The sequence below is a fragment of the Eriocheir sinensis genome, chromosome 26, assembly GCF_024679095.1.
Source record: "Eriocheir sinensis breed Jianghai 21 chromosome 26, ASM2467909v1, whole genome shotgun sequence".
NCBI lineage: Eukaryota > Metazoa > Arthropoda > Malacostraca > Decapoda > Varunidae > Eriocheir > Eriocheir sinensis.
In genome coordinates, this window is record NC_066534.1 from 18364559 (window position 1) to 18385162 (window position 20604).

At 45.7% G+C, this 20604-nt stretch overlaps 1 protein-coding gene across 2 annotated transcripts in view; it reads left to right on the forward strand.

The window, feature by feature from the left end:
• LOC127003855 (protein rolling stone-like) overlaps nt 1–20604 on the forward strand; it is a 77454-nt gene that overhangs the window by 20163 nt on the left and 36687 nt on the right. The window lies entirely within an intron of this gene.

Consider the following 20604-nt stretch of genomic DNA (forward strand, 5'->3'; position numbering starts at 1 on the left):
GTTACCTCTTTCCAATCAGTCTTTTCCATCACTTGTTAGTCAGTCGCCTTACCCTCTTATCTCCTTCTCCTTTTCCTCCTCCTCTTTCCTCTTCTATTTTCCAATCACTGTTCCTTTCATAGTATGCGTTTCCCCTTGCTACCATCACCAGTCAGTCAGTTAGTCAGTCAACCAGTCAGTCGCTTTCCCACATCACTCCCCTTTCCCTCCCCTTACATACCCTCTCCCCTTGTCTCCTTTCCCTATAGGCCCATACCCTCCCTTACTATGCCCATCCTCTCCCTCCGCTATACATATGTCCTCCCCTACTCTACCCCCATTCCTCTCCCGCCCCTTACGCACCCATGGGACACTTCGCAGACTTCGATCTCTCTTTAAACAAACTGGAGAGGGCTGGTGTGGTGGCTGGGCTGGGTAGGGCTGAGGCTGGGGTGAAGGGGCTGGGACTGGGCTGTGCGAGTCCTCTGAGATACGAGAAAAAATTGGCTCCCTTGCAGCTTCATCATAGAGCGCCGGTCGCCTATTTGTGCTCGAGGCGTCTGTCAACACTTAGCGGAAAATATTGAGGACGGGAGCACCGGGGCGGGACGGGGAAGGGACGGGAGGAAGGGTGGGTCGAAGGACACGTTGGGAAGGGTGGAACGGGAGGAAAATGAGAGGGTAGGACACGCGGACATGTTTAGTTTGAACGGAGACACAGAATTGGGATGCGGATGAGAGGAAAGATCGGAGCTGGGAAAGGGATGGGAGAGGAAGAGGAGGAGGAGGAGGAGGAAGGAAGGGATGATACAACAAACACTCTACTCTTAAAGGGACAAAAGGGAGGGGCTGCAGTGTGTGTGTGTGTGTGTGTGTGTGTGTGTGTGTGTGTGTGTGTGTGACGGTTTGCTCTGGCTTGTGTCGGGGTGTTGAGGAGGGTTAGGGGAGGGGGAAGGCGACAGGGGGAGAGGGGAGGGGGGATTTGAAAGGGGGGGGGGCAGAGCTTGGTGGGAAAATTATGTGACCTGTACATGTGGCGTCCCCGGAGGATTAAATACACACACACACACACACACACACACACACACATACGAGAATCATACATAATTTTCACGTTTAATTGCTTTAGTGTTTGATTGACCGGCGACTGGCGAACTGACTGTCTGGCTGACTGTCTTGGCTCGCTGGCTGACTGATTCACTGACTGACTAAATGACTGGCTGACTGTCTTGGCTGGCTGAGTGACTGTCTTGGTTGGCTGACTCACTGATTTACTGACTGACTTACTGACTGGCTGACTAACTAACTGACTGACTGACTAAATGGCTCACTGTCTGGCTGACTGAGTGACTGATTTACTGACTGATTGACTGACTGACTGACTGACTAAATGACACTGTCTGGCTGGCTGAGTGACTGTCTTGGTTGGCTGGCTGACTGACTGACTGACTAAATGGCTCTCTGTCTGGCTGGTTGGGTGACTGACTAACTGAAAGGCTCACTGACTAATTGACTGACTGACTGACCAAACTGGCTGGCCAATTGACTGACGGGGTAGCTTTATGGATGGCTAACTGGATGACTGACTGGTTAACTGACTGACTGACTAAGTAGGTAGCTGACTGGATGACTGATTGGCTTTATGTTTGACTGACTGACTAGCTGACTGGCTGACTGACTAGATGGCTGACCGGCTGGCTGACTGGCTGATTGGCTGGGCGAGGTTGTCTTATCCTTGTCGTATGTTTGGTCAGAATCTTATTAGCTGGGGCAGAGTCATATAAGTCCACGCTCGCTGAGTCCGGATAAACAAAAGAATGTCCGGATAAGCGAGGGCGAGTCCGGATAAGCGAGGGTGAGTCCGGATAAGCGAGAGATGAAGAAAGGCGAGTAACGGATATTGGATCACAGTGTATTGAGGCGTGTTACATATGTTTCCAGTGTGTGTGTGTGTGTGTAGGAGTTGTTTCGACGGCAATGTGTGTGTGTGTGTGTGTGTGTGTGTGTGTGTGTGTGTGTGTGTGTGTGTGTGTGTTAAAAGGGTATGGATAAATTATATGTTCTGTCTTTATATCTGTCTGTCTGTCTATCTATCTCTTCACATTATACTTCATCCCTTCACCTTTCTGCTCCCCATTTCCCTCCCTTCCTCTCCTATAATTCCCTCCCCTTCTGTCTCTCCGGCATATGACCACAGATGTTGCGCCGACTAAACGAAACTTTCCAACTTTTCCCTTCCTCTCTCTTATGGATGGCACTTCCTAACATCCTTCCCACTGCCCATGCTCTCCTTTCCCTCACGCTAAACTTTGCTCTCGTCAGTTAAAACACTTACCCCCTCAACCCTTCCTTTCTTCGCTTCTTCCTCCCCTCTTCTTCCACCTCTGTTTCTCTTCTTCCCCCAAGTAAATCAGGCTCACATCCTCCCTCACTTCCCTTTCCCTTTCCTTCCCCTCTTCTTCCTCCTTCATTCTCCAAGTTAACCAGACTCACAGCCTCTTCTACTTCCCTCTCCTCTTCCTCTCCAACTAAATCAGACTCACCTCCTTCTTCACTTCCCTCTTCTCCTCCTCCCCTTTCCCTCTCTTATTCTCCAACTGCACCAGACTCCCTCCCTCCCTTCCTTCCTCCCTTCACTTCTCGCCTCCTCCAACTAAACTGCCTTGAAATGAGCTTCCTCCTCCTCCTCCTCCTCCTCCTCTTCCTCCTCACACACTAACATGTACCACGCAATCTGTTACCTCCGAGACACTCCCTCCTCCCCCTCCTCCTCCTCTTCCTCCTCCTCCCCTCTTAGCAACCACGCCACACACTTCTCTCTCTTCCTCTCTCTCCCTAAGTTGGTGAAATGTCGTGGATTTGAAGGAGTATTAAATGGCCTTGCTTTGCTCCGTGAGAGAGAGAGAGAGAGAGAGAGAGAGAGAGAGAGAGAGAGAGAGAGAGAGAGAGAGGGAGAGTGAAAATAGCTAGGAAATGAAAAAAAAACGATAGATGAAGGTACATAAAGGAAGAAAGGAAAGGGAGAGGTCAAAAGAGGAGGAAGGGAGAAGAGAGAAAAAAAGGAGGAGGGAGGGGAGAGAAAGAGAAGGAGAACCAAGAACGTGAGGAGAGAGAGAGTTAGTTAATAAGGGAGAGTAAATATAGGAGAGAAAAATACGGGGAGGAGGTAAGGTTGAGAGAGAGAGAGAGAGAGAGAGAGAGAGAGAGAGAGAGAGAGAGAGAGAGAGAGAGAGAGAGAGAGACAGACAGACAGACAGACATAAGTAATCCTGAAGCAAGCAAACAAAACGAAAGAAACGAGCGTGTAAAAGAAAGAAAAAAAAAACATAAAAAAATAACCTAAAAAAGCGAGCCACGATTAATTCTTGACGCGAGACACACACACAGGGCGGCGGAGAGAGCGGCCTGGACTACACTATTCTCTTGTCGCTAAAGAGCTTACGAAATCAAACACACTGAATCTTTGATGAGCTGGGCGGTGGCGGCGGCGAAGGAATAGGTGGTGCAGGAAGAGGAGTAGGAGGAGGAGGAGGAGGAGGAGGAGACAAGAAGGGCATAGGTCAGACAGCAAGGAAATAATAGACAGAGAAGAGTAGGAAGAGAAGGGCAGAGGTCAGACAGCAAGGAAAGGATAGACAGAAAAAGAGGAGGAGAAGGAGGGGACAGGAAGGGCAGAGGTCAGACAGCAAGGAAAGGACAGACATAAAAGAATAGGCGAAGAAATACATAGGAATACATAGAAAGGAGAAGGAGGTGGCAAAGAGAAGGGCAGAGGTCAGACAGCAAGGAAAGGACAGGCAGAGAAGAGCAAGAGGAGGAGAAGAAGGTGACCTGACCTCGAACACACACACACACACACACACACACACACACACACACACACACACACACCTAAAAAAATAAGTAATGCAAAAAAAAAAAAGGGTGCTGAGGAGATTAAAAGAGGGAATCACAGCTCGCAGGAAACATTGACATTATGAATATTCTCCGAAGCCCGACACAACGCTGACTGAAAGACTGACACACACAAATATAATATACTATGAGAGAGAGAGAGAGAGAGAGAGAGAGAGAGAGAGAGAGAGAGAGAGAGACGACTAACTCCCTCCTGATGTTAGGGAAAAATGATGGCGCAAAATTACTTATTATTACACGAGAGAAAGAGATAGATTGATAGTTAAATAAATAGATAGTTAGTTAGTGAGTTAGTTGATTAGTTTTAGCAATTTAATTAGTTAGTTAGATAGACAGATACACACAGACAGACAGATGGATTGACAGATAGATACATTAATAGATAGATAAAAGGATAAAAGAACACGATTAGGTAGATAGATAGAAATAAAGAAGATAGATATAATGTCAAAAGAGAGAGGAAAGAAGGAAGAGTGGAGGGAAGAGAGGAAAGAAAATGAGTGAGAGGGGAAGGAAGGAAAGGAAAGAAGGAAGAAAGGGAGGTAGGAAGTGAATGGAGGAAATGAAGAAGGAGGAAAGGAAGACAAAACAGAACCAAAGAAAAAAAGGAAGGGGAGGAGAGAGCGGGGGGAGGAAATAAGAGAAGGGAAGGAAAGGGGAGGGAGGGAGGAAGGAAATAAAAAAAAACCTCAGGGAGAAAGAAAGAGAGGAAGAAAGGAAAAACGGAACACAGGAAGGAAGAGAGAGGGATGAAGGAAGAGAGGAATGAAGAGAAACACAGGAGGAGGAAGAAAAGAAGAGACGAAAGAATGAGAGAAAAGGGAGGGAAGGGAAGGGGGGGAGGGGGAGGGAGGGGTCCTATAAGTGGCAGGCCTCTGGAAGGAGTGTGTGTAGTCCAAGTCCTTCTCCTGATGAGGTCAAACAAGGTGAGATTACTGCAAACACCTTGATGACCGCCCCCCCCCTCACCCCCTCCCGTCCCTCCCTCCCTCCCCTCTTACCCTCTTTCCCCTCTCCCTCCATCTTCTCTCTGATGACCCCCCACCTCCTTTCTCCTCTTCTTCATATCCTCCCTCCCGCCCCCCCCCCCACTCTCTCTCTCTCTCTCTCTCTCTCCACTGATGGTCACTCCCCTCCTCTGTTCCCTTCTTCCTTCCCCTCTTCCTCTCTCTCCTTCTCTCCCTCCCCTCTCTAATGACCACTCCCCTTCACCTCCTCCCCCCCTCTCTCTCTCTCTCTCCCTCTCTCCTCTCCTCCACTTATGACCACTCCACTCCCCCCTCTTCCTTCCCTTTACTCCCCTCTACCCATCCACTTGTTCCCCCTCTTTCTCTCTCTCTCTCTCTCTCTCTCTCTCTTCATTGATGACCACTTCTCTCTCTCTCTCCCTCTCCCCCTTATTCTTCCTTCCTTCCCTCGTTTCCCCTCTCCCTCCCTCTTCCCCTTTCTCTCCCTTTCCTTACTAATGACCTCCCTTCTCCCTTTCCCCTCTTCCTCTTCCTCCTTCCCCCTTGTTTACCCTCCCCCTCTCTTCTCCCTCGCCTCCCTCCTTCCTTCTCTCTCCTCTCTCTCTCTCTCTCTCTCTCTCTCTCTCTCTCTCTCTCTCCTCCTCTCTCCCTCTCCCCTGTAGGCCTATTCAGCCTCTCCCTCCTTCACTCTTCTCTCCTCCTCTTCCTCCTCCACTTCCTCCTCATCCTCCTCCGCTTCCTCGTTCTCTCACTCCTTGTCTCCTTCCTTTCCCACGATTCTTTTTTTTTCTTCTTTTTCTTCTTCTTTTTCTTCTTCTTCTTCTTCTTCTTCTTCTTCTTCTATTTCCTTTTCCTTCATTTCCTTTTCCTTCATCTTTTTATTTTTCTCTTCCTTATCATCCACTTCTCTCTCTCTATGTGTGTGTGTGTGTGTGTGTGTGTGTGTGTGTGTAAGTGGAAAAGTGGGATTGCGTGACAGATTCAGAGTGAGTTGTGAGTGGAAGAGGGAGGGAGGGAGGAGGGGAGAGGGAGGAGGGAGAGGGAGAGAAGAATAAAGATGCCGGAAAGAGGATAGAGAGAGAGAAATGGGGCGTCCACACCCCCCATATTACTCCTCTCTCTCTCTCTCTCCCACCCATCCCTTCATCCATTCCTATTTACATCCATCACCCCACTCATTCATCCCCATCCCAACACAGTCCCCTAACCAGCTCTCCTCCCCTCCCCCTCCACTCCCGGCAGAAGACCCATTCCCTCCCCCCCTACCAGGCCCACATTTCTCTCTCTCTCCCCTCCTCTCTACCTCCCCTTCCCTCTGTTCTCTCTCTCTTTCTCTCTCTACTTTCATACCCTGTTTACGTGTTCTCTTATCAGTAAATCTCAAAGCGTTGATTATCTCTCCATCGGTGTGTGTGTGTGTGTGTGTGTGTGTGTGTGTGTGAGAGAGAGAGAGAGAGAGAGAGAGAGAGAGAGAGAGAGAGAGAGAGAGAGAGAGAGCAAACACGTTTTTAACAAGTATCATCAGGCCGTGTGCGTGTGATCGTGTGGTGCCGTACATGAATATTCTGTTGTGTGTGTGTGTGTGTGTGTGTGTGTGTGTTATTACTCTTCCCTTTCGAATTTTATCTCATATTTTTGGTAATTTTTTTTATCCGATTTTTTGGTTTCTCGTAATCTCTTATCAGTTATTTTTTTACAAGTTTTACTCTCTCTCTCTCTCTCTCTCTCTCTCTCTCTCTCTCTCTCTCTCTCTCTCTCTCTCTCTCTCTCTCTCTCTCTCTCTCTCTCTCATCAAACGTAATGGGATGAAAAAGGAAAGAAAAGTCACACACCCAATTACTTGAAAGCAGGAAGAAGGGCACCATAGCCTCCTCCTCCTCCTCCTCCTCCTCCTCCTCTTCCTCCTCCTCCTCCTCGTTCACCAGGTTATGCATTAGCGGCAAAACATTTACGAGCAGTCTCATTATCGACAAGTGGACGCCATCTTTTGCCTCCTGCTTCCTCCTCCTCCTCTTCCTCCTCCTCCTCCTCTTACGTACAGTGTTTGCATAATATAACATTTCTGCCGAGGGTGGTGGGGGTGCTGGTGTTATTGTGTGTGTGTGTGTGTGTGTGTGTGTGTGTGTGTGTGAATGAGTCTCTGATGGTGAAATGTATAAAATCAAACCAAAAAGAAAAAAAATGAAACAAAAATCAGATACACACTCACTAAAAATGAAAACCAACAGAACACACAAACCTTCCCCCCTCACACACACACACACACATACAGAGAGCAGGCAGCGTCCGTACGAGGGTGTGTGTCTTGCCTCAGCCTCTTTACCCGGGCAGTGTGTTGACCCGCCCGTCAGGCAAACACCGGAACTGTACAGGTGGTGGCGGGGCGGGGCGGTGATGGGACGGTGTTAATGGCTCCTTTCTCTCCTGCTGTGATGAGGCTGAATGGCTGGCTGGCTCAAAGGGTGGGTGACTGGGTGACTGATTGACTTAGTGGCTGGTTGGGTGTTGGGTGGGTGACTGGCTGAGTGGATGGGTGACTGGGTGGCTGACTGATTGACTGATTGGATGACTGGCTGAGTGGTTGAGTGAGTGGCTTGCTGACTGACTGACTGGATGGTTGACTGGTTGGCTGAATGGCTGGCTGGTTGAGTGACTGGTTGGCTTGCTAGGTAGGTGGGTGACTGGTTGACTGACTGACTGACTGACTTATTGGCTGAGTGACTGAATTGATTGTCTGGTTGAAGGGCTGAGTAAGTGGTTGGCTGGCTGACTGACTGTGTGAGTGATTGGCTTTCTGACTGGCTGGCTAATTGACTGACTGGCTGAGTGGCTGACTGGTTGACTGAGAGGCCTGCTGGTCACGTGTTCGATTCCTCTTGGTCGTGTCATCAGCAAATATCTTTTCTTGTTCCTTTGAGAATTGTGTTTGTGTTCTATTGCATTACTTCTCGTTGGTATTAATGTTAGGGGAAGGGAAGGGAGGAAAGGAAGTAGGAGCAGTGATGGGAAAGTAAATTATAACTAATTCTCGTTTGTGATAAATTTAAGGAAAAGGAATGGAGAGGAAAGGAAGGGAAAGGAAAGGGAATGGAGAGGAAAGGAAGGGAAAGGAAAGAAAGGGAAAGGAAAGGAAGGGAAAGGAAAGGGAATGGAGAGGAAAGGAAGGGAAAGGAAAGGAAGGGAAAGGAAAGGGAATGGAGAGGAAAGGAAGGGAAAGGAAAGGGAATGGAGAGGAAAGGAAGGGAAAGGAAAGGAAGGGAAAGGAAAGGAAAGGAAGGGAAAGGAAAGGGAATGGAGAGGAAAGGAAGGGAAAGAAAAGGAACGGAAAGGAAAGGAAGGGAAAGGAAAGGAAGGGGAATGGAGAGGAAAGGAAGGGAAAGGAAAGGAAAGGGAATGGAGAGGAAAGGAAGGGAAAGAAAAGGAAGGGAAAGGAAAGGGAGTGGAGAGGAAAGGAAGGGAAAGGAAAGGAAAGGTAAAGGGAAGGGAAGAAGGGAAGAAAGAGCAGTGATGGGAAAGCAAATTATAACAACTTCCCATTTCTGATAATTTTAAGGAAAGGAAAGGAAAGCAAAGGAAAGGGAAAGGATGAAATAGAAGGGAAAAAGGGAAGGAGAGAGACAGGAAATTAAGAACAGTGATGGGAAAGTAAATTTGAAATATTCTTTGTTAGTGTTTCTGTTAAGTAAAGAGAAGTGAAGTGAAGGGAGGGAAAGGAAGGGAAGGAAGGGAACGGAGAGAGACAGGAAAGTAAGAACAGTGATGGATAAGTAGATTATAATAACTACTCGTTTGCGTCAATGTTAATAAATGAAAAAGGAAGCGAAGGGAAGGGAAATATGAGGTAGGGAAGTGAAGAGAGTCCGGGAAGTAAGACCAGCGATGGGACAGTGACTTGGCTTGTTTTTCATTGCTGTCATGGTACCTAAAGTGTCTGAACTCTCCCCCTCCACCTCTCTTTTTTATTCCTTTCCTTCCCACATTTTCCTTTCACCTTCTCTTCCTCTTCCGTTTGTGGGTGAGTTGCATGATTTTGAAGTGTTTGTTTCTTGCAGTATTTTCTGTTGATGTTGCGAGGGTAACAAATGGACACAGAGGGCAGGGAGGGGGTACTCATATTCGGTATTCGTATTCGAACACAGTCGAGTACCGTCTTTTGGTGTATTCGTATTCGAATAAATATTGATAAAAATCAAAGCATTCTCATTCGTATTCGAATACAAGGGGAAAGTATTCGTATTCGAATAAATATTGATAAAAATCAAAGTATTCTCATTCGTATTCGAATACAAGGGGAAAGTATTCGTATTCTGCCAATAATTTGACGAATACTTCAAAATTTATTATCAGAAATAACAGCCGAACGTTGTTCCTTAACCCTAACCTCCTGCTGGGCGGACGTGTAATCGTCGTGTACAGTACAGGGTTCACACTCGTAGACTGACAGCGCGGCTGACTCGTTGCCACTTGCCAGTGAGAACGCTGACTGTGTGTTCATGAGCTCATTTTTACTGTTCCATAACTTCAGAAAGTTCTACTACACTCAGTTGCGTCAAGAAGGTATTTTCAATGAAAAGTGTTCATGAATAATTTCCAGTATTCGTATTTGTATTCGAATTAAAACCATTTCAGTATATTCGAATTCGTATGCGTATTCGTTGGAATGTGAAGTATTCTTATTCGTATTCGTATATACAGTTCTTGTGTTCACTCCATCCCTAAGAGAGGACAGGTTAAAAAGAGAAAAAAAGTTGGGTAGAGTATCACAGAGGCCGAGGAGCTGACAGGGTGATGGACAGTGGGGAGGGAAAGGCAGAGATTGGCGCACTGGCAGACAGACAGACAGACAGATACATATACAGGCACAGAGACACATAGGCAGATGAACTGATTGACCTACACAGAGACTGACAGACAAATACATATACAGGCACAGAGACACACAGGCAGATGGACTGATAGACCTATACAGACAGATAGACAGACAGGCAGACAAAACGACAAACAGACACAAAGATACGCTGAAAGACAGACAGAGATGCACATTCAAAACTACAAATATATATATACATACAACACACACACACACACACACACACACACACCCACACACATGGGGTGGATATGCGAGAAAGTGGGAGAACGGTAAACATGGAGGAGGTGGGGGACGAGGAGGAGAGAGAGAGAGAGAGAGAGAGAGGCAGTAGGGCTGAAATGTTTGGCTTTTTGGATCTGAAACGAAACGGCGAAACTAATTGAAGCTGGGCCGTTTGTTGGCTCTGTATTATGAGTGAAGAGGCTCCTGAGACCACTCGGAAGGGAGGGAGGGAGGAAGAGAACGAAGATAGGGGGAGGAAGGAAGGGAGGAGAGAGGAGCAGTAGGAAGGAAGGGAGTCAGCGGAGGAGGGGTTAGGGGGCAGGAGAAAGGAGAAATGTAGAGAAGGGAGGAAGAAGGGAGACAAAAGAAGGAGATACAGATAAAGGGAGAAAGAGAGAGCAAGATAACAGAGAAAGAAGGAGATAGAGAGGATGGAAAGGGATAAAGGGAGGAAGTTAACAAATAAAGAAGTGGGAGAATAGGGAGGGCAGTAACGCAGAGAAAAAGAGAAAGAAAAAAGGAGAGGGAGAAAGGAAGGGTGCAGATAAGGGAAAGAGGAACAGAGATAACAGAAGGATACCAGAGTAGAGGACGAGGAGTAGTAGTAGTAGTAGTAGTAGTAGTAGGAGGGGGAGGGGAAGGAGGAAGAGGCGGACCGGGCGAGTGGGAGGAGATTGGGAGTTAGTGAGAGTGTAACGAAAAGTAAAGAGTGTGGTGAGAGGGTGAGAGTGTGTGTGTGGAAGTGAGCAAGGGAGGGAGAGGGAGAGGGAGAGAGACTGTTGACGTAAGAGAAGGTAAGTGAGAGGTAGGGTGGGAGAGAGAGAGAGAGAGAGTTTAGGAGTATTAAGATAAGTAAGCATATGAGAGGTGAAGGATGGGAACGAGGAGGAGGAGGAGGAGGAGGAGGAGGAGAGGTTCAGTGTTGGGGAGAGTGGAAAAGGAGAGGAATGGAAGTAGGAAATAAAGATGGAAAATGAAGATGAATGAGGTTAAGTATTTGTAAGGAAGGAGAATTTAAGGGATGGAAGGGTGGGTAGGAGAAGCCGTAGAGAAAAAGGGAAAGGAGGAAGAAAAGGAAAAGGAAGAGGAGTAGAGTGAGGGAAAAGAGCTTGCAAGAGTGGAAGGAATGGAAGGGATAGAAAGGAAGGATGGGAAGGAGAAGCCGGTAGAGAAAAAGGGAAGAGAGGAAGAAAAGGAAAAGGAAGAGGAGGAGAGTGAGGGAAAAGAGCTTGCAAGAGTGGAAGGAATGGAAGGGATAGAAAGAAGGGGATGAAAGTAAGCTCTAATATGGACGAAGAGAGGAAGGATAGGAGAGGAGATATTAGAGAAGGGAATAGGAGAATAAGAGGAGGCAGAGGCAGGAGAAAACGAGAAGGAGGAGGAGGAGGAGGATTAGCAGATGGAGAAGAAGAAAGGAAGGATTTTAATGACGAGGAGCAGAAGTAAGAAGAGTTAAAAAGTGGAGGAGGAGGAGGAGGAGGACAATGAAGAGAAGCATTAGGAGAAAAAATAGTGGAGCTGAAGGAGAAAGAAAATGAGAGTTCACGGCAAGGGTGTCTAAAATAAAAAGAAAAATAGTGGCCTTAATCTGGCGGGGTCTAGGTCCCAAAAAAATAACAAAAAAAAGGACGTTCGCGGGAAAGGTCATAAAAAAGCAAGGCCTGAAATGATAAAAAAAAAGCAGCAAAGAGAGAGAGAGAGAGAGAGAGAGAGAGAGAGAGAGAGAGAGAGAGAGAGAGAGAGAGAAGAGAAAAAGGTGAGATTCGCAAACACTCGCTAATTGAATAAAAGTTTAGCGAGACGGTGAGGTAAAGAACGGGAGTATGACGGAGATAATTGATATTTGCACGAAGATAAAAAAAAATAGATAAAAAGAAAACCACACAGGGGCGGCGTACATAGCTATTGGCAACACTGTGGCGGGAGGGAATGAAAGTGAACGAGGAGTATGAAGGAAGTATGAAGCTGAATGTATGAAGTTTGAAGGAAGTATGAAATATGAAGATGAATGAAAATGAACGAGGAGAATGAAGGAAGCTTGAAGTATGAATTAAGTATGAAGTATGAAGAAGTATGAACGGGAGTATGAAGGAGATAATTTGATATTTCCCAAAACGTAAAAAGAAAAAATGAAAAAAAAGAAAAAAAAAAGCCACGAGCGCTGATCACGTAGCTTTAGACAACACCGGCGGGAGAGAATGAAAAGAAACGAAACAATAAAAAGTGATACGATGATAATAACGAAAAGTATAATGAGAAAGAAGAAAAAATAAGATGAAAAAAGAAAATCCGCGAGTTCTGAGTACATAGCGAGAGAACACTTGAGGCGAGAGAGAATGAAAAGGAACGAGACGGCAAAAATGATGTGATGATAATGATGAAAAAAATATAGTGATGATGAAAAATGGTGATGAAAAGTAAATATGAGAAAAAAAAAAGTATTCTTGTGCTTGAAGAAAAATAGAAACTAGAAAAGAGAGAGAGAGTAATAAAGAACAAGATTACGAAGATACTGTTAGCTGCCGGAAAAGATGAAACCAGAGCACACACACACACACACACACACACACACACACACGCACGAAAGGAGATATTTGCTCGAGATAGATGAAGCGTTTTAATATACTGGAAAATCAAAGAAGGAAAAAGTCGGAATCACGAGCAAAATGAAGGAAACCAAAAAGGGAGAAAGCTAATTTACTTGTGATATATTTGCCCGATAAAACGAGTAAACAATAAAAGTAGAGGAATGAAGTAAAGAGTGAAATCGAATCCAAACCTAGAGTCGTCGTTATGAGGATATTTGCCGGCAATTAAAAGAGGATCATCCAGCGGGCAATAAAGGAGTCAAAGGAGAGTTTAATCGTACGAAATGAAGGTTTAATATTACAAAGGCATGGTCTGCACGCGAAAAAAAGGTCTTATTGAAATGTGAAAGTCCCACATTAAAAAAAGGGACGAATGAGAAAGCAATGACGGTGTGGAGTGTAAAATGGTGTTTGGTTGAGAAATTGAAGGGTGCTATTGTGAAACGTTCTAATATTTATAAAAAAAAGACAATAAAAAGGAAAGTAATGGGAAATGATAAAGAGGTTCGTTTGATATAATAAACGGAGGTCTAATAAAATATAATAAAGGGAGATTTAATAACGAAAAAGGAAGACCCGACGCAAAGCTGAAAATTAAAAGTCTAAAAATAAAGTTAAGAATAAGGAAAAGAGCTGAAAATAAAAGTAAAAAATATAACTAAAATAAAATGTTCAGCTCTGAAAAATATATTGCTCTATTTAACACCACATAAAAAATAATCCTTTCAGAAAACAAGAAAACCATCTATAACATAACAAAATATATAACTTTACCAAAAAAAGAACTTCCTAAAATACAATCCATAATTATATAAAAAAATGTTCAGATAAAATAATATACTTCACACCTTATACAAAAAAATAAAGATAAAGCTAAAAATAAAGAAGACAGCTGAAAATAAAAATCAAACCTATAACTAAAATAAAATGTTAAGCTCTGAAAACCACAAACACTTGCCTGCGTCATGATGGGATGGGGCCGACTACCATCCAGGCCCCTCAAGAAAGCCTACCGGCGCTATAGACTGGCACGTTCAAAAAAAAGTTCAAATGATGCAACAAACTAAAGCTCAAACATTAAAACAGTGAACTTCGATACTGACAAACTGACGGCACGGCTCTGTGGGTGGCTGTTGAGGCGCCGCGGGAGAGGGAGAAGGGAAGGGGAAGGGACGAGGAGGGACAGCCAGCGAGCGGCCGCCAGGTGGAAGGGAACAGTGTCCAAAGGCAGATGAAAAGGTGTGCGGGAGGGAGGACATGCCGGCGGGAAGGGAACAGAAAGGGAGGGGACGGGAAGAGAGGGGGTTGGAAGGTACGGGAAGGGCAGGGGGTGGATAGAAGGGGGTGGGTTGGGAAGGACGGGAAAGTGTTGCAAGGGACGGGAAGGGGAGGAGGTGGATAGAAGGGAGTGGGTTGGGAGGGATGGGAAGGGGATAAAAATGGGACAGGGAGAGACGGGAAAAGTGGAACAGACGGTAAAAAGAACAAAGAAGAAGGGACGGGAGAGGATGAAACAGAACAGCTGACGGGAAGGGAATGAGAGGGGAACGGAAAAAGAAGGAACGAGAGAGAGAGAGAGAGAGAGAGAGAGAGATGGAAGGAGCAGGAATGGGAAAGCAGACATAATAAGAGGAAAGGAAACCAAAAAAAGAGAGAGAAGGAAAGAAAGGAAAGAAGGAAAGCACAGTAATAGGGAGAAAGAAAGAAGACGAGAAAGAACGAGAGACAGAAAAGACAAAAGGAAAAAAATGGAGGTGACGGGAATGGAACAAACAGGAAGGAAGGAAGGCAGAAGGGAGGGAGGGAGGGAGGGGTCAGCCAGCACGGGATAGGATGGGAAGGGAGGGGAGGAAGAGGGGTGAAAATTAGGGAAGGGGAGGTGAGCTTGGTAACGAGAAAGTGATGGGCGGAGCGGGCATGAATGGGAGGGAGGGAAGGAAGGGGAAGGACGAGGAGGAGGAGGAGGAGGATAGATTGACTGAAAACAAATGGGAGGGAGAGAGGGAGGAGAGAGGGAAGGCAACAAGCAATGAACAGCAATAAAGAAGAAAGAGGAAGAGGAAAAGAAGAGTGCATGAAAAAGATGATAAAAGAGGAAACAGAAGGATAAGATGACTAAAAACGGACGGAAGAGACGAAAGAGAAGCAGGAAATAGACAGTAAAACACAAGGCAGAGGAAGAGGAAAAGAAGAGGGAATGAAAAAGAGGACAATATTGATAAAGGAAAGAGAAGGAAATAGAAGATGAAAAGAGAATTAGACAGTGACGAAGAGAATAGACAAGACGGAATGGGGGAAAAAGAAAGAGAAGGGAAAGAAGGGACAGAAAGAACAGGAGAAGAAAGAGGAGAAGGAAAAAGAGACGGAGGAAGAAAGGAGAGAGAGAGAGAGAGAGAGAGAGAGAGAGAGAGAGAGAGAGAGAGAGAGAGAGAGAGAGAGAGAGAGATGGGGAGATAGTACCCAGCAGCGGGGAGGGAGGGAGTATGTGTATAATGGAGTGAGTGGATTTATTGACGGGGAGATAAATTTATGGGGGGCAAAATTGTAAAGGAGAATATTTTTAGCGCGAAAACGAAGCGCTACAGGGAGGAAAAAATAATGAAAGTGGCAAAAATTAATGAAAGTTGCAAAAAATAATGAAAGTTGCAAAAAATATAATGAATTGCAAAAATATAAAAAAGTAATGAAAGTTGAAATGAAAATGAAAGGTACAAAAAAATTAAAGTTGCTAACGTAAAAGATTGATGAAAGTTGCAAAAATAGAAAAAAAACTGAGTTGCAAAAAAACAACAATGAAAGTCTCAAAACAAAAAATAATCTGAAGGAAAAAGCATAAAACCACATCAACACGCTTTAAATTTTCGCAAAAATGGATCGTGATTAATATTACCACGACTCTGAAAAAACAAAAACAAAAACAAAAGGAAGAAAAAGACAATACACCACCACCACCACCACCACTAACAATAACAATAACAAAAGACAGTCGTATTAGTTTCAATGTGTCCAGTGGTTGCAAGAGAACAAATATATCAACAACAACAACAACAACAACAACAAATACTATAACTACTACTACTACTACTACTACTACTACTACTACTACACACACACACACACACACACACACACACATAGAAAGACTAAAAAAAAAACATTCTCCCCTCACATACACAAACACCCCCTCCCCCGTCCCCCCTTTCCTCACACAGTCACAAACACACACACACACACACACACATACACAAAAAGGATTCAGCAACACGTATATAACTCGTAGCGCGTTTGAAGTCCGCGTCTCGTGTTAAGCCTGTTGAAGCCGCTAAACAAAGGCTCTTTAAAGCGGCTAAACAAACACGGCCGCCGAAGTGTAATAGACTAAACCCGAGCCGAGTGTCACGGTCGATAGCCCCTGACACCCGCTACCTCCCTCCCCCCCTCCCCTAGCCCCCCTGACACCCGATACTCCCTCCCTTCCCCCCCTCACATCCGCTACTCCCCCTCTCTCCTCCCCTCTCTCCCCCTGGGCCTAGATCCTGACATGGGGAGTGGGTAGTGTAGGGGGATGTATGTGGGGAGAGGGTAAAGGGTGTGTAGGGGGTGAGGATGGGGTGTGGATATGGGTTGGGTAGGGAAGGGGGAGGTTTGAAGGGGGTTGTAGAAGTGGGTGAGGGGCAGGGAAGCTGAGTGTGGGATGAGGGGAGAGGGGGAGAGGAAGGGGGTGTCGGTGTGGGTGGTTTGTGGAGGTGAAGATGGATGAAGATGGGGTGTTGATGTAAGTGTGTGGGTGAGTAGAAATCCGTGTAAGGGTGATGATGGATGTGGGTTGCGGGTGATTAAAGTGATGGGTTGAAAAGTGGGTATGGGTAAGGGGGGAATGGGGAATGGGTGTGTGTGGTGTAGATGGTGGGTTAGGGGCAGGGAGAAAGGTGGGTAGCGGTGTGGGCATGAGTGAAGGGGTGGGTGGGTAAGGGGAAGGAATAGGAAGAAGGGGAAAGGGGAAGAGGGTGCGTGAGGGAAGGGGAAGGAGAGATGAGAATTGGGGGACTGTGAGGAAAGGCTATCACGGGTTGGGGAAGAGAAGGGGGGTTGTTGAAAGCAGTTATGGGGAGTATAGGGGAGTGGGATAGTGGTACAAACATTTAAGAAAGGGAATGGAAGATATAGGAGAGAGGAAAAAGCGTTAAAAGAGTTTAGGTTAGGTAAGGTAAGAGAAGGAAAGGAAGGTTGGGATTGGTGATGGAGGGGGGATGGTACAGATGGGGAAGGAACGAAGGGGAGGAGAAAGTGGGTGTTATTACTGAAGAAGAAAATTGATGTAGACGTTTAGGTAAGATAAGAGAAGGGAAGAAGGGAGGGAGGGAGGATGTGGATGGGTGTGAAGGGAAGGGAAGGAAAGAATATGGGGAAGAAAGGGGAGGAGAAAAGAGGGATTTTAAGTGGGGAAGTAGAGTCATGGATGCGTTTAGATAAAGTAAGGTAGGGAAGAGTAAGGAAGGAGGGAGGGAGGAAAGGGAATACGAGTAATGCAATGGTTCAGGCGTTTCAGAAAGGTAGGGAGGAAAGGGAAGGAGGAAAAATGAGATCAGTGGGAAAGGAAGGTGATGGATGCATATAGTTAAGGTAAGGGAAGATGAGGGAAGGTGTTGATGGGGAGGAAAGCAATATTACAGGTGTTTGAGAAAGATGGAGGAGAATGGGAAGGAGAAAAAGGAATTTGTAGGTGGGGAAAGACTCATGGATGCATATAGGTTAAGGAAAGGACGGGAGAGGAAGAAAGAAAGGGAGGAAAGGAGAGAGAATAGAAGGGAGGGAAGGAAAAGGAAAAGAATAGAAATGAAGGAAGGAAAGGAGGGGTGGAGGGAAGAAGGGCAGAAGGGAAGGAAGGGAGGTAAGGTAAAGGAAAGGACAGGAGAGGAAGAAAGAAAGGGAGGAAAGGAGAGAGAATAGAAGGGAAGGGAAGGAAAAGGAAAAGAATAGAAATGAAGGAAGGAAAGGAAGGGGGAGGGAAGAAGGGCAGAAGGGAAGGAAGGGAGGTGAGGTAAAGGAAAGGACGGGAGAGGAAGGAAGAAAGGGAGGAAAGGAGAGAAAATAGAAGGGAAGGGAAGGAAAGGGAAAAGAACTGAAATGAAGGAAGGAAAGGAAGGGGGAAGGGCAGAAGGGCAGAAGGGATGGAAGGGAGGTGAGGTAAAGGAAAGGACGGGAGAGGAAGGAAGAAAGGGAGGAAAGGAGATATAATAGAAGAGAAGGGAAGGGATGGAAAGGGAAAAGAATTGAAAGGAGGGAAGGAAAGGGGGAGGGAGAGAAGAAAGGCAGAAGGGAAGGAAGGGAGGGGAGAGTAGTGATGGGAGAGCAAAACAGGTCTTGTGTGTTGTGCTGTCATGGTAACTAAACTCTCACTCAAGTTGTTTTCCCTCTATCTATCTATTCATCATTATATTTATCTATCGATTGATCCACATGTCTGTCAGCATGTGGATTTGCTCTCTCTTCCAAATTTCTCTTCATTCTTCATCTTTTTACCTTCTTTTTACTTCTTAATTCATTTTCACTTTTCATTCGCTTTTCTTTCTATCATTTTCTCTTTCCCTCTCATCCTAATCCATTTTCTATATCACTTTCAACTTTACTTCCCTCTCTTCTTTTTCTCCTCCTCATTCCTTTCGCCATTTATTACTTCTCTTCCCTTCCCTTCTTTCCTTTCCTGTTTATTTACGACTTTCATCTAACTCCTTCGTCTTCCTTTTCACTTTTGTTTCAATCATCACATTCCTTCTCATTTCCTTCCTTTCTCTCTTCCTAATTTCTCTATTTCTGCCCTTCCGTTCAGCCTCTCTCTCTCTCTCTCTCTCTCTCTCTCTCTCTCTCTCTCTCTCTCTCTCTCTCTCTCTCTCTCTCTCTCTCTCTCTCTCTCTCTCTCTCTCTCTCTCTCTCTCTCTCTCTCTCTCTCTCTCTTCCTTCCCTTCATCTCTTCCCTCCCTCTCCTTCTCCTACGTCCTCCCTTCCTCCCTTCCTCCATTTCTCGCTCTCCTAACCTTCCTCCCCCTTCTCTCCTTCATCTTCCGTTCTTTCCTTTCTCTCTCCTTCTCCCTCTCCTTCTCTCCCTTCCTCCCTTCCCCCTCACGTCTTCCAAACACGCCCGGGAGACCAGAACGAGGGATTAATCTTGATTTTCGGAGATTTAAAAATGTAGAATCCGTGTTACTTGCGTCCGTCTGTATTAGCTGAGAGTATGGGAGACGTGAGAGGGGTTGTGTTGTTGTTGTTGTTGTTGTTGTTGGTGGTGGTGGTCGTGGTGGTGGTGGTGATGGTGGTGGTGGTACTACTACTATTATTACTCTTATTGTTGTTATTTTACTACTACTACTACTATTACTACTACTACTACTACTACTTCTACTACTACCATTGATATTACTACTTTTACTACGGTACTACTTCTGATAATAATAATAATAGTAATAATAATAATAATAATAACAACAACAATGTCTTCTCCTCTTCCCTCTCCTCCTCCTCCTCTTCCTCCTCCTCCTTCTCTTCCTCTTCCTCCTCTACCCTCTCTTCCTTCTCATCTTCCTACTACGGTACCACCACCACCACCAGCACCCCTACCCTCAACCACCACCACCACCACTACCCCCTCTCCCCTCCCCCCCTCCACAGCACCATCACCAGCATGACAGTTATTTCCATTAGTATTCATGGCAATCACGTCCCAATTAACGACACGTCACGCAAGATGAACGAGTTAAACATGGCAGCGGCGAACGCGGCTGGGGAGGCGTGGGGAGGAGGTGGGGAAGAGGTGGGGAGGAAGAGAACCAGGAAACTGAGGAAAAGGGGGGAAGGATAAGGTAGAGTGGATGGATTGCATAGGGCATAGTATTTGAGATGGGGAATAGGTGAGGAAGTGGTGGGGAGATGGTGGGGATGAGGTGCGGGAGTGGGAGGAAAGGGGGAGGAAGAGAACTGGAAGAGACGCGAAGGGAAATTGAGGAAAGGGTAGGATGGATGGGGTGAATAAGGGATAGTATTTGAGATGGGGAATAGGTGAGGAAGTGGTGGGGAGGAGGGGAGGGAATGGGAGGAAAGGGGAATTAAGAGGACTGGAAGAGACGCGAAGGGAGAGTGAGGAAAGGGTAGGATGGATGGAATGAATAAGGCATGGAAAGGGTGGTATGGAAGTGGAGTGGAAGGTTGGGGAAGGATAAAGGTACTTAGATTGAAGTGAGGAGGAAGAGACGTGAAGGGGTGAGTGAGGATAGGTGGTGGTGCGTGAATGGAGTGAACAGGGCTTACTAAGGGTGGTTGGGAAGAGGGGAGAAAGGTTGGGGAAAGGATGACGCTAAGGGATGAAAGGAAGTGGGGTAGTGGGGAGGAAAAAAATTAAGGAGGGGTGAGTAAGAGGGTAGGGTGGATCGACTGAATAAGAGCTGCTAAGGGTGATGGAGAGGTGGGGAGGGAAACTGGGGGAAGGTTAAGGCTAGGGGAGGAAAGTGGTGGGGAAGCGGGGAGAAGGAGGCTTGGAAGAAGAGAGGAGAGCGTAAGGACGTGTGCGTAAATGAATTTGTGCGAGTGAAAGTCTGGAACTGAAGCGAATTCTAGAGAAGGAAAAGGAGGAAGAGAGTGGAGTAAAAATAGAGGAAAAGCATCTCCATTCAATTATAAATATGGACCTTACATTGTAGATTTATGAATACAGTAAAAAAAGGAAAAGGAGAATAGAACTTGAAATATGGAGAGAAAGAGCTAGACATAATGAAAACTTACACGCAAACACCGGAGACTTCAACACATTTCTAGAAACGTAAACTTTTATGATAAGACGAAATGAATATATAGAAACGTAGAAAAGAATCTCGGGAAATAAGAAAAGAATCACCAAAGCACACAGTTAAATCCTACACACAAACACCGTAGAATGTTTTAATACTCATTCAAACACTGAAAAAGCAAATGTTTGACAAGTACTTATGAAAAAAAAGAAACAGGAAAAGAAAACAGAGAGAGAGAGGGGGTGGCAGAGACAGAAGAGACAGACAGCGACAAAGACGGA